General features: G+C 46.1%; 1 protein-coding gene across 1 annotated transcript in view; it reads right to left on the bottom strand.

Moving 5' to 3' along the window:
* Window positions 1-12169, bottom strand: part of SOAT2 (sterol O-acyltransferase 2) — a 67668-nt gene that overhangs the window by 40946 nt on the left and 14553 nt on the right. The window lies entirely within an intron of this gene.

The raw sequence follows: 12169 nt of genomic DNA, 5'->3' as shown, positions 1-12169 counted from the left end.
GTGACGGTTATGGTGTGCAATGTACAGTATAGTCCAAGGGGGAGATTTAACAAACCTTCTAAAGAGGACCAGTGGTGGTGTTACTCCAAGCAACCAATCAGATTATAGCAATCATTTATCTAGTACATTCTATAGCTAGAACTTGATTGGTGACCATGGCCAACACCTGAATTTCACCTGGTTTTAATCTGCCACAGAACCTGTGCAATTCATGAGTGTTTTCCGAATTAAAGGGATAGAATGTTAAGCCTACTTGTTTTCCAGTTTAAAGGGAAAGAATGGTAAACCTACTTATTTCTAGTAGTCTACTCTAGGTGTTACCATTGTGTCCATGATCTGCAACTCTCCTTTAATACACCTCTGATTTTCAGTCCGGCCACTTCCTCCCTTGGTTGTCTCCTACTTTCTCTCTCTTTCTCTTGTCCTTTGTCAGTCACCATCCTTAACCCTTATCAAGACATGCCCCTTTCCCATATATTTTATTGGGATTACAGGATAAAGTGATTTCACTTAATTGATTCCAGAGCTGTTCGACAGCGGTCACATGGTGAATGATCACACATGTTTGATAATCACAAAAAATGTTAATTATATGAACAATAAGATATTTAATAAATATTAAGGACCAATATTATTTATAAATTCAATAACGGGAACAATAATATTCTTATGTTAGTTGGGAGAATATTAATTAATTAAGGAGGTATCAATTATATTACATACTACAAGCCGACATATACATAACGTCATTGATTAATATGGCCCTAATTAACATAAAAATATTAATGGACTTGTTACTTAAATGATCAATAATAACACACACATCTATGTCTGTCTGTTATTACCCTGTCTTGTTCTACTACTGTTTGTTCCCAGTTGTAAAGTACAACAGAATATGCTAATTCTATATAATTATTAATAATAATAACAATACATACGTTTAGTGTAACTTTTTATTTTGTTCTTGCCAAACAGATGGCTCAAACATCATAGAGTTTGCACATACTCAAAAATACCCATTTTTCAAATAGGGACAATAAACACATCTCTGAAAAAAGGGCGAGGCCTCATGTAGAAGGGCATGACAAATCTGATTTATCCCATGCGATGATAAAGGGGTACTGATCCTTTTGTACAAACTACCAGAGTCACTGCTATTGTAACACCCCCACTGGATTAAGTGGTATCAAGAGAGGTTTACCCGGAGTTCTTCAGTCAGACAGTTGTAGGATTTACACTCACGCAGACTTGGATAGTGAAATGAATGAATTTTCTGCAGTTTTATTTAATAATACAGCGACTTGTAACGAATATTTACAATTAACAACAATCTTTCAAGTTTACAGCCAATAGTAAAGACTTACACTAATAATAGCATTAAGTACACTAATAACACATTTAACAATGGTTCATACACTTTGGGTTTGAATTTTATTAATCAGGAACGCTTCTGATCTTGTACTGTGGGAAAATGGATTAGTCTCTTATGCTTACAAACTGCTGTACATGCAAATAACGGAATCACTCTATTAGCAGATTATGCACAAACAGGTTTCAAGACTTAGTGAGCTCACAAGTCCCTCAAAGTCTGGCCAATACCCCTTTAGTTGGTGCACATTTGAATATAAGGTTACTTTATTACTATAGTTCCCTGATAACTAATAATGGTTGGTAACGCTGCTCTGACACTTGTACTGACTCTGGCTCTGTCTCTTGTATGTTGCAAGACCGGGCCTGTAGATTACTTTAGGTGGACTGATGCTGTCCCTGAAGATGACTGTCACTCCTTAGGATGGATATTCTCTTTTAATTGTCACTGAATGTACAGTAGCTGACTCTGCCCATCATCGGCGTAATATCCTGATCTCACTCATGGTTCTTTTTATATCAAGCTGAATCTTGCCAGATCCTCCATATTTTGGATGCAATTTTTTAATTATTTAGAACCTGAGTGTCCCTTTCCTGCCACAGACTCTCAGGTTTTATATATATATATATATATATATATATATATATATAAATATAACAAAGGTGTATTACATCAGCAGTAACCTGTTAGGTTTTACCCACTGAGGGATCCTGTTATACTCTCCTGACAGTTCGATTTACCTCAGGTCAAGCTTATTTATTAGTGGATCTGTTCTACCTCTGTTCCTTCTTAGTAGATAGGGTAAGGAGAGGATTTGGCATTAATGTAGCCACTACTGGTGAAATGTTTAACTTAAGCCGTTTAGCTAAAAGCTAAATATATCAGTTCAGTAGATTCTTCTACTAACAGAAGATACTAATGCTGATTAGGACCATACAATAGCTGTATAACTGTCTATTATATATGCAGCGTGTTGTACTGAGTGACGTGGGGCCAGGCACACGATGCGGCATTGGGGGCGGAGCATGGGGGCGTGACATCACGATTGCGTCATCGTGGCTCCGCCCCCTCTTCACAATGCCGTGATTAATGGAGCCACGATGACGCGATTCAGCGTGAATCGCGTCACTGGCCCCCCTGCTGCCGGGGTTTGTACTTAAAAGCGCGGGGGGGTGCGGGCACATCGCCGGGGGCCGGGAGGATTGCCTGCCTTCCCGGGAGGTCAGGAGCGGCACCCGATTTTCGGGAGGCTCCCGACCAAATCGGGAGGGTAGGCAAGTATGATTTAGGGCGGTCCCGTGGATGCTACTTCCCTCTGGCAGCTTCCTGTAAGCTCCAGTTCCTGCGCTCCCCACACAGCTGCGGACCCTCTCATACAGCCTCCGATGAGTCATGCTCTCGTCCCCTCAGGCAGCTCACTCAGGACCCGTCCTGCCCTCCGACCAACACGGATCGGATGCCGCTCCCTGGACACCACCTCCGATGTCCCTGAGGTAAGGAACACTTAATGCAGGAGCTCCTTTCCACTGAACTGCCTCAGGCACACTCCTCCCAACTGTCAGGTCTCTTTATAACCTCTCCTAGCCCTCACTGCAGTGTCCAGCGCAAGTCCCCCCCTGCAGTTAATGGTGAAGTCCGTGCTGGGGCTGTTTTAGAAAAGTCCATCACTCACTGATGGGGGAGACCAGCAGGACAATAGGGCACCGGGCTATAGGTGCCATTACATTGCTACAGCCCCTCTTACATTACCATATCAACATGAACATATATATATATATTACGGTGTACATCAATGCATTTATATATAACTAACAGGCTCTATATGATTGAATAACTATATCCATTTCTTCTGGGGTATCACATTATCCAGGTATCACTGCCAAATACAGTGTAAATCCAATGGCTGCAGTGTTAATACACAATAATTGGGTGATGGGTTCGAGTCCCGGGAATGACAGTATTTTGAAATGTGTATGTTAAACAAAGAAAGATGTGACTGGAGGGGAGGAGGCCAGGTGGAGGGGGAGTTGGACAGGGAGGAGATAGATGCCAGGCATCAAAGAAGAGGAAGCTACAAGTGAGAATGATTATAAACAGACAATTGACAGGCACAGCTGAACAGCACCCCCTGTCCTGTGATGCCCTGTGCCACGGCACATGGTCGCACCACCCTAGTTATGGCCCTGACTGAGGTAACTGACCAGGGAACCGTAGTTGTGCTGCTGAGGCAAGGAATTGACATCGGCACCTGAGCCAGGAGGGACTGAAGCCCCTGACAGTTTTTGGGGGTGGTAGATTTTCTGCAGTATATGTAATTATAACCATAGCACTTAGAGTTATTAATGCCATATTTTCTTATTCGATACTCTTTTCCCAATCATTTCAATTCATCTAACCTTGTTGCTGTTTTTCCCTCTGGTGCAGAGGAAGACACATTCTGGCCCAAGGCACCAAAATGCCTATTTATGGCTCTGACCTCAGCCTCCTCATAACTGCCGCTTGCTTTTAACTGTCCCTTGCCTTACCACCTAACATTCCTCATGTGACCTGCTCCGGGTTTCTTGAGCAGCTGCAGAGGCTGCTGGGTAATGTCTACCTCTGTAATGACATACTCATGCACAGTAGAGCAATGCACAGTATCAGGCCCAGGGCCAGACTCCCATCTGGCAAATACCAGAAGAGCCGATGGCCAGATGGACTGGTCCAGTGTAAACCCTGGCCGGGCAGCTCTGCCTCCCGGCACTCTGCTTGGCCAGGACACTGAAAGGGGTCGTGCTGCAAGGCCAGGCCCTCGTGACTCGCGGCATGCCCAGTGAGATGTGACCACACCCCTTTGGGGCAAAGCCCTAGCCCCTTTTGTGGGCACGCATGCAGTGGGACTGCCAGGGCTGATAAGCAGCCCCAGTCCGTCCCTGGTCAGAACTTATACCTCGCATAGCAGGGTATGACATATGTATACATTGACAACAGGGCTTGTAGGCCCTGAAATGTTTGTATATGAACTTGATTAAAAGTCTTCAAGTGCCGCCGTCTTCTTTTTCTTCTTTGGTTAACGATTCTATATGGAGGGCATCGGAACATTATTTATTTGTGAGTGGAGGCAGGGCTGCCACCAGAAATTGTGGGGCCCAGTACTAAAAAAATAGGCAGGGACCCCTGGGGGAGAGCATAGGGCAGGGAAGACTGAACCTTATCGGGGTGGGGGGGGGCAGGGTAGGAAAGGCTTGAGTAGGGGGGAGGCACAGGGGAGGGAGGGTTGTTAGGAGTGTCAACAAGCACAAGACAACGGTATGTCGAACCCAACATGCCCACATGGTAGTAATGTGGTGTACAGCATCGTAACAGTGTCGACTTTTAAACTATAAGGGCGGGATGTACTAAAGGGGAAACTGCTGTAAAACCCCCCAAAAATACAGTTTTCGGGGTTACCGCATTCCCCGAATGTACTAAGCAGCAGAATGTGATGCATTTTCCTGCTTCGCGTCCCTAGGACATTACCCAATAGAAGCCTATGGGCTTCTTATCGCAACAATCCTGTCTGGGAGGGATCCGATCAGCTAGTCCGCATGGAATCTGCTGAAAACGGCCATCCAAAAATGGCCACCACCAAGGAGGAGACAGACACTAGATGCTGACATGGTAGTAATGTAATATACAGCATCGTAAACATTTGACTTTTAAACTTTAAACATGACAGTAAAGCTTTAGGGTGGGAAGTACTAAGCATCGCTTCTGCGATGCAGTACATCCCCCCTGACTTCGGGTACATACTGCGGTTCATTACCGCGGTATGTACCAAGGATTCGCAAAAGACAGCTCTCCCGATAAGAGCTGTCCTTTGCGATGCTGCCGGGCAGAGGGACTTCTGGGTTGAACACCCAGAAGTCCTTCTGCCCGGCAGTGTTCAACCCAGAAGTCCCTCTGCCCGGCAGCATCGCAAAATCAGCTGCAATACTGAAGCAGGTGACCAGCTTAAAACCTATCCATGTGTGGTGCCCTCCTCCCAGGGCCGCAACTAGGGGAGGGGGTTAGAGGTGCACGTGCACCAGATGCCGGAATGCAGGGGGTGAAAAAGGGCTGACTCGTGGTGGTTTGGGGGCTGCAGATTCAGAAATGGCCATCCAAAAATGGCCGCCGCCAAGGTGGAGACAGATGCTAGAGGTCCTTACTGGACTTCTAGTGTCTGTCTCCTCCTTGGTGGTGGCCATTTTTGGATGGACGTTTTCAGCAGATTCCATGCGGACTAGCTGTCCGTATGGACTCTGCTGAAAACAGCCATCCAAAAATGGCCGCCACCAAGGAGGAGACAGACACTAGAGGTCCTGCTGGACCTCTAGTGTCTGTTAGGCCAGTGCAATGCACACAGCGTTCCTGGAAGTGCCAGGAGAAGATGCTGAAAGCTGCATCTTCTCCCGTGAAACCCCCTGGCAACGAGCATAAACCCCATAGCATCGAGCATGAACCCCCCCTGGCAATGAGCATGAAACCCCCGGGCAACGAGCATGAAATCCCCGGGCAACGAGCATGAAACCCCCTGGCAATGAGCATGAAATCCCCTGGCAACGAGCATGAAACCCCCTGGCAAGGAACATGTAACCCCCTGGCAAGGAACATGTAACCCCCTGGCAAGGAACATGTAACCCCTGGCAAGGAGCATAAACCCTCTGGCAAGGAGCATGAAACACCCTGGCAACAAGCATGTAACCCCTGGCAACAAGCATAAACCCCATAGCAATGAGCATAAACCCCATAGCAACGAGCATGAAACCCACTGGTAAGGAGTATGAAACCCCTTGGCAAGGAGCATAAAAGCCCAGGCAACGAGCATGAAACCCCTTTCCAATGAGCATGTAACCCCTGACAATTAGCATAAACCCCATAGCAACTAGCATGAAACCCCCTGGCTTCGAGCATGTAACCCCTGGCAATGAGCCTGGAACCCCTGGTAATGAGCATAAACCCCATAGCAACGAGCATGAAACCCCTGACAACGAGCAGGTAATTTTAAAGTAATCAGAAGCCTTACTGTGGGGCATAAAATGGTGTCGGGCAAATATGTGACACTTTGGTAATATGCATTACAGTGTGTGGCATAATGTGTAATGGGCATTATGGTGTGTGGAATAATGTAAGTCACTATACCAGGGACGTTTGACTAGTGCACTGCCTTATGGAGGAGCAAGGACAAAATCCAGGTACAGGAAGGGAGGGGGTGCAAAATTGCTGCCTTGCACCGGGTGACAGATATCCTAGTTTCGGCCCTGCCTCTCCCTTGCTGCACCATTGCTTGTTCTCTGTACCAACATTATGACATGGAAGTCCCAGTAACTTCACCAAAGCTTTTATTCGTCATAACATTAATACTCGTAATTGTGGCACAGCGTGATAGGGCCTCACGTGACAGCTAGGTTGCAGACTATTGGGTCGTCCTTTGTAGGGCCTCACGTGACAGCTAGGTTGCAGTGGCTTCGGTCGTCCTTTGTAGCACTATGAGGATTTAGCATTCAGGCAATTCATAAAACTAAGCTTTATACAGGGTGTTTCACTCGCTATTGGCTCCAAAGTTTTTCTTATAACTTTTAAAGTAATGAATGTAACTTAGTGAAATGTGACGCAGACATACCTTGGTCTATGAGAAACATGAGGAAGTCATAGCAAGTGTTGAAAGTGTTCCCCATTAGCATCCAGGCCAGCTGTTCACACATGAGCGAAGTGAAGGCCAACTGTTCCCACACTAGTGAGCAGCACAGTCCAAAATTCAAATAGGGGAGCAAGTGAGGGTGCCAGTGGGTGCGGCTCTCCTATTTGAATTTTGGACTGTGCTTCAGCCCCACCTCTAGAAATCTGGTCAATTACTTTAAAAGTTATAAGTAAAACTGGAAGGTTAACCAGTCAATTCTTAATTAGAGTAGAATAAACTCAGCCCTTGTTAATTGTTCCTTAAGTGTGTCAACAGTAACACTGCATAAACAAGAAAATACAGATTATGAGCTATGACTCTGTATGCCTTTTGTCCCAATTGGCTTCTGATAAAGAGCTTGTCGAGACCAAGATCTGCTCTTTGTACGTCGGGAGGCTTGCTACAAGAAACAGCTGGTAAGTTAGACAGCAAGACTTCTGATACTGCACCATGACAGGGAGAGTTATGACAAAGAATGTGTAGTTTATGCTGCACAAGGATTGCCATGTACAGTCATTGCTTACCTGAGTTATCCTACCCTCCAACATGACCCATTCCACCAGGTACACAATGCTCTGCCCCTGGACTTCCCACCTAATGTATGATTGCAGTCACCTCTGTTGAACTAGTTAATTGATTAAAAAGGTGTTTCACCACAGGTGGCTGCAATCATAAATTAGGTGGAGAGTCCAGGAGCGGAGTATTTTGTACCTGGTGGAACGGGTCATGTTAGAGGGCCTTCTCTTGCTGCTGCTGACTGAGCTCCGATCTCTAAACACTGCAGTGCACTTCCTGGTCATATGACACATCCAAAGGTGTCCATCAGTGCTCAAGGAATGCCCCACATGCTCAGAGGCATGCCTCTAGTAGCAATTTTTCTGTTCAGCTTACAGCCCGTGGTGTGGCCCCTCCCCCAGCTCTGCAAGTAGTGTCTGACTATACAGAAGCGAGGCTGAGCTGTTGCTGCCTCATCTCACATCTCCCTGCAGTCCCAGGGAGCGGCACAAAGCTGATGAGTGTCAACTATAAAAATGATTACAATAAACAAAGAAGATATTTATAAGTTATAAATATCTTCTTTGTATTATTCTAATAATTTTTATATCATCTCAGGAGTGTCTACCCTGACTGCACGCCCCTGGTATGATCACATATAGCTTTTTTGCACATATTCTTCATTCTACATGAGTGGCTACTGCTACTGGAGCACAGCGCATACTTTCACTAGCAATTATTCACGATGTTCACAGGAACTCAGCTCAAACTTTTTTAAACTGGAGACCTTCTGATTTCCAAATGTCAAGTTCATCATCGCAATTACCAGTTATGTGGTAGTCTCCAATCCAACTGTTGCTAGATGGTAGATCTAACAGTGGCCAGCTCCATGTGTGGCAGGAAAGTGAAAGCTTCTATTTATTACTCTTCCTGACTCAGCACCATGTCCGAAGGCTTTCTGTCCAATCCATCAACTGTTGCTTGGTGACAATCCTATTTTCCTAGAGCAAAGCAAGTTTGTAGACTGGAATTTTCTCCTAATAGTCTGAAACTTATGTGCTTCCTGCACTGGCATCACAAGGGGGGTGCGGGTGTCACCATCCGAGGGGGTGACACCAAAATAGCTGGCTTCCTGATTGGATTAATCTACCAAACCTCTAATTTGATCAATGCAGATATGTGTGTTCTGTGTAAAATTGTATTGCTGCAGGCCAGTCTTCATGAATTAACTTTTAAGCAGATATTTATCAACCTCACTGCTAATGGAAATTAGTGTGTGTCATATATATACATATATACAGTGCAAAGAAGAACCTATTGGCACCTCACTATATTTCTGTCTGCTCACAACCAGTATTATGTGATGGTGAATCACACATAAATAAATGGAAACAGCAGAGGAAGAGTGGAGCGCCCTATTGTGTATATCACAATATATCTTATAGCACAAACTTGTGTGAGCAGGTTACCCGAGGTGAAAAGAAAAGATAAAACATGAATTACTTATCTTTATGAGCGTTTCTTCGGTCACATAACAATCAGCAGGATAAAATGGAAAATAACATAGCGTGCACTGATAGATGAATTACACTGTAAAAAAACATTATATTATAATATCTCATAACCATATTAGGAATGTTTTCCTTCCCATGAGATAAAACTACCAAAGATTAAAAAAGGTTTCAATTCAAATATTTATTACACAATGTAAGTCGTATATGTAGAAGAAAACATATAAAAAAGCGCTTATCTGTCCATGAGATATTCTCAGGTACAGCAGTACAATACTGACGCGTTTTGTCTAATAAATTGACTTCAATATCCCCATGATGAAGTTGTATTTATCAGAGGTAACTGCAGTGCACACAGTGATCCAGGAAATCTGCAGGAGAAGGAAGGGTGCACTGTTCCAGAGAGTTGGATGCAACTGGTTAAAAACATATATAAACTGAACTCTGCAGGACTTCAAAATAGCAGGTTGGACACTAGGCGTGTTATTAACCTGATTCACTCTATCCATACCCAAAAAACACCCTCGATAATTATGGCATTAGATGACAAGGCATTTGACCGTATTTCCAGGGCCTTTGTCTTTGGGGTACTTCAGAAAATGGGGTTCTCGGGGAAATACTTGGATGGTGTTTTAGCCCTATACCAATCTCCTACTGCCACGGTCTCAGTCAATCTTTTGGAATTGCCAACGGCACCAGGCAAGGCAGTCCGCCGGTTCCTCTGAGCATAAAATTGCGTTTTATGCGGATGACGTTATTGTATCCCTTGGAAATCCTGCTCACTCCCTGCAGCCTCTCCTCACTGAAATTGATCTTTATTCCGGTTATTCGGGCTACAAAATTAATACCAGTAAAACGGAGGTATTGGACTTTTATGTTCCTGGGCCAACGAAACTCCTATTGGAGACATCTTTCCAATTTAATTGGCATAAACAAAAAATCAAATATCTTGGCGTTTTTTTAACACATCGCCACCACCAGCTATTTCAGGCAAATTTTCCCCGAATGTTAGACCAAATAAAATCAGATCTGAATTCTTGGTCTGGTTACTATATATCTTGGATAGGCAGAGTAAACTCTGTTAAAATGAACGTGCTCCCTCGGATACTGTACCTTTTTCAAACTCTCCCGATTTTTATTCCTCCCTATGTTTTTAAACTTCTACAGTTTCAGACTACACGATCTATATGGGCTGATAAACACCCTCGGGCAGTGGCGGGCTGGGCCGGGGGGCAGGGTGCCATGTGCCCCCCGGGCCGCAGCGTCACGTGGGCCGCGGGCAGTCTGTGTCACTGTGACACAGACTGCACCGCGTGTGTAGCGCTGACCGGACGGAGTTCGGTCAGCGCTACACACCACAAACACAGCCGCCGGCTCCGGCAGCTGTGTTTGCTTTAGCAGCTGATGAGAGTCAGACAGACTCTCATCGGCTGCTGCTCCCACTGCCAGAGCCAGACATCTTCCGGCTCCCGCAGAGGGGAATGGGAGTGACGCGTCACTCCCATAATGCAAAGCGGCGGACGGAGGAGCTGATCTCGGCGGCGGGACCAGGTGTCAGGTAAGTGGGTTTTTTCTATTATGTCTCTACTGCGGGGGGGGGGACTACTGGGAGCATTACAGGGGGGGAATACTACTGGGGGCACTACAAGGGGGGGGACTCCTGGGAGCACTACAGGGGTGGAATACTACTGGGGGCACTACAGGGGGGGAATACTACTGGGGGCACTACAAGGGGGGGAATACTACTGGGGGCACTACAAGGGGGGGAATACTACTACTGGGGACACTACAAGGGGGGGAATACTACTGGGGGCACTACAAGGAGGGGGAATACTACTACTGGGGGCACTACAAGGGCAGGACTACTACTGGGGGCACTACAAGGGGGTGACTACTACTACTGGGGGCACTACAAGGGCAGGACTACTACTACTGGGGGCACTACAAGGGGGGGACTACTACTGGGGGCACTACAAGGGGGGTACTACTACTGGGGGGGACTACTACTAGGGGCACTACAAGGGGAGGGGACTACTACTAGGGGCATTGCATAGGGGGAGGGGACTACTACTAGGGGCACTACATAGGGGGGAGGGGACTACCACTGGGGGCACTGCATCGAGGGACCACTGCTGGGGGCTCTAGAAAAAGGGCAATATTGGGGGTACTGCATAGGGGGAAGACTACAACTGGGGCCACTATTTAAGGGGCACTGCATAAGGGTTACCACTACTGGGGGCACTATATAAGGGGCTTACTACTGGGGGCACAAGGGGCACTGCATAGGGGAATCACTACTGGGGGCACTACTCGAGGCCTGCATAAGGGTGTCCTCCTGTGGCACAGGGGGGCACTGCATATGGGCACTACGACAGGGGGCTGCCCCTAATCTTTATTTTTACCTTACATTAATCCCATATGGACCCGCCTCCTCCCTAGAACACTTGAGGGGGCCGTAGCACGCACGTTCTTTCGGGCACCCTGGCTACACGCTACTCCTCTGCCAGGGCCGCCTGCATGCATTTGCCCCCCAGGCTAAAAGTTGCCAGCCAGACCCTGCCCTCGGGTACGATTAAAATTATTGCAACGTCCTACGCATAACGGAGGGTTGGGTATCCCTGATTTTAAAAGATACTATCTAGCTGCGCAACTAGCTCATTGTGTGCAATGGTGTGACCCGAATGCTGGGAAGGTCTGTGTTGCTATTGAGGCTGCTGAATTGGGTCTATCTACGGTTTCTTCTCTCCTTACGAAAGGGCGTGGGAAGCAGATTTGGGTACTTCTCTAGATGACGAGGAATGGGCAGAGATCTGGGATAATGCTGCCTCCAGCTCAATCTGTGTTAAGATCAAAGAGAATACGTACAAGCTATTATATAGGTGGTATTATGTTCCCTCTAGATTGAGTAAAATGTATCCTGGTACATCAGATAGGTGCTGGAGTTTGTACAGCTGAGGGTACCTTTCTTCATATCTGGTGGACATGCCCTAAGATAGTAAATCTTTGGAAGGAAGTTATTGGCCTGATACATAGTTTGCTCAATATACCTATCCCTTATGATTTTAAATATATTCTTCTCACTTTAGATTTTCCTATGTTAACTAGACACCAAAA

Source organism: Taudactylus pleione, unplaced genomic scaffold (assembly GCF_031769625.1).
Source record: "Taudactylus pleione unplaced genomic scaffold, aTauple2 ptg000089l, whole genome shotgun sequence".
Lineage (NCBI taxonomy): Eukaryota > Metazoa > Chordata > Amphibia > Anura > Myobatrachidae > Taudactylus > Taudactylus pleione.
The sequence above is the reverse complement of the archived record's forward strand: the minus strand, read 5'-3'. Positions and strand labels throughout refer to the sequence as shown.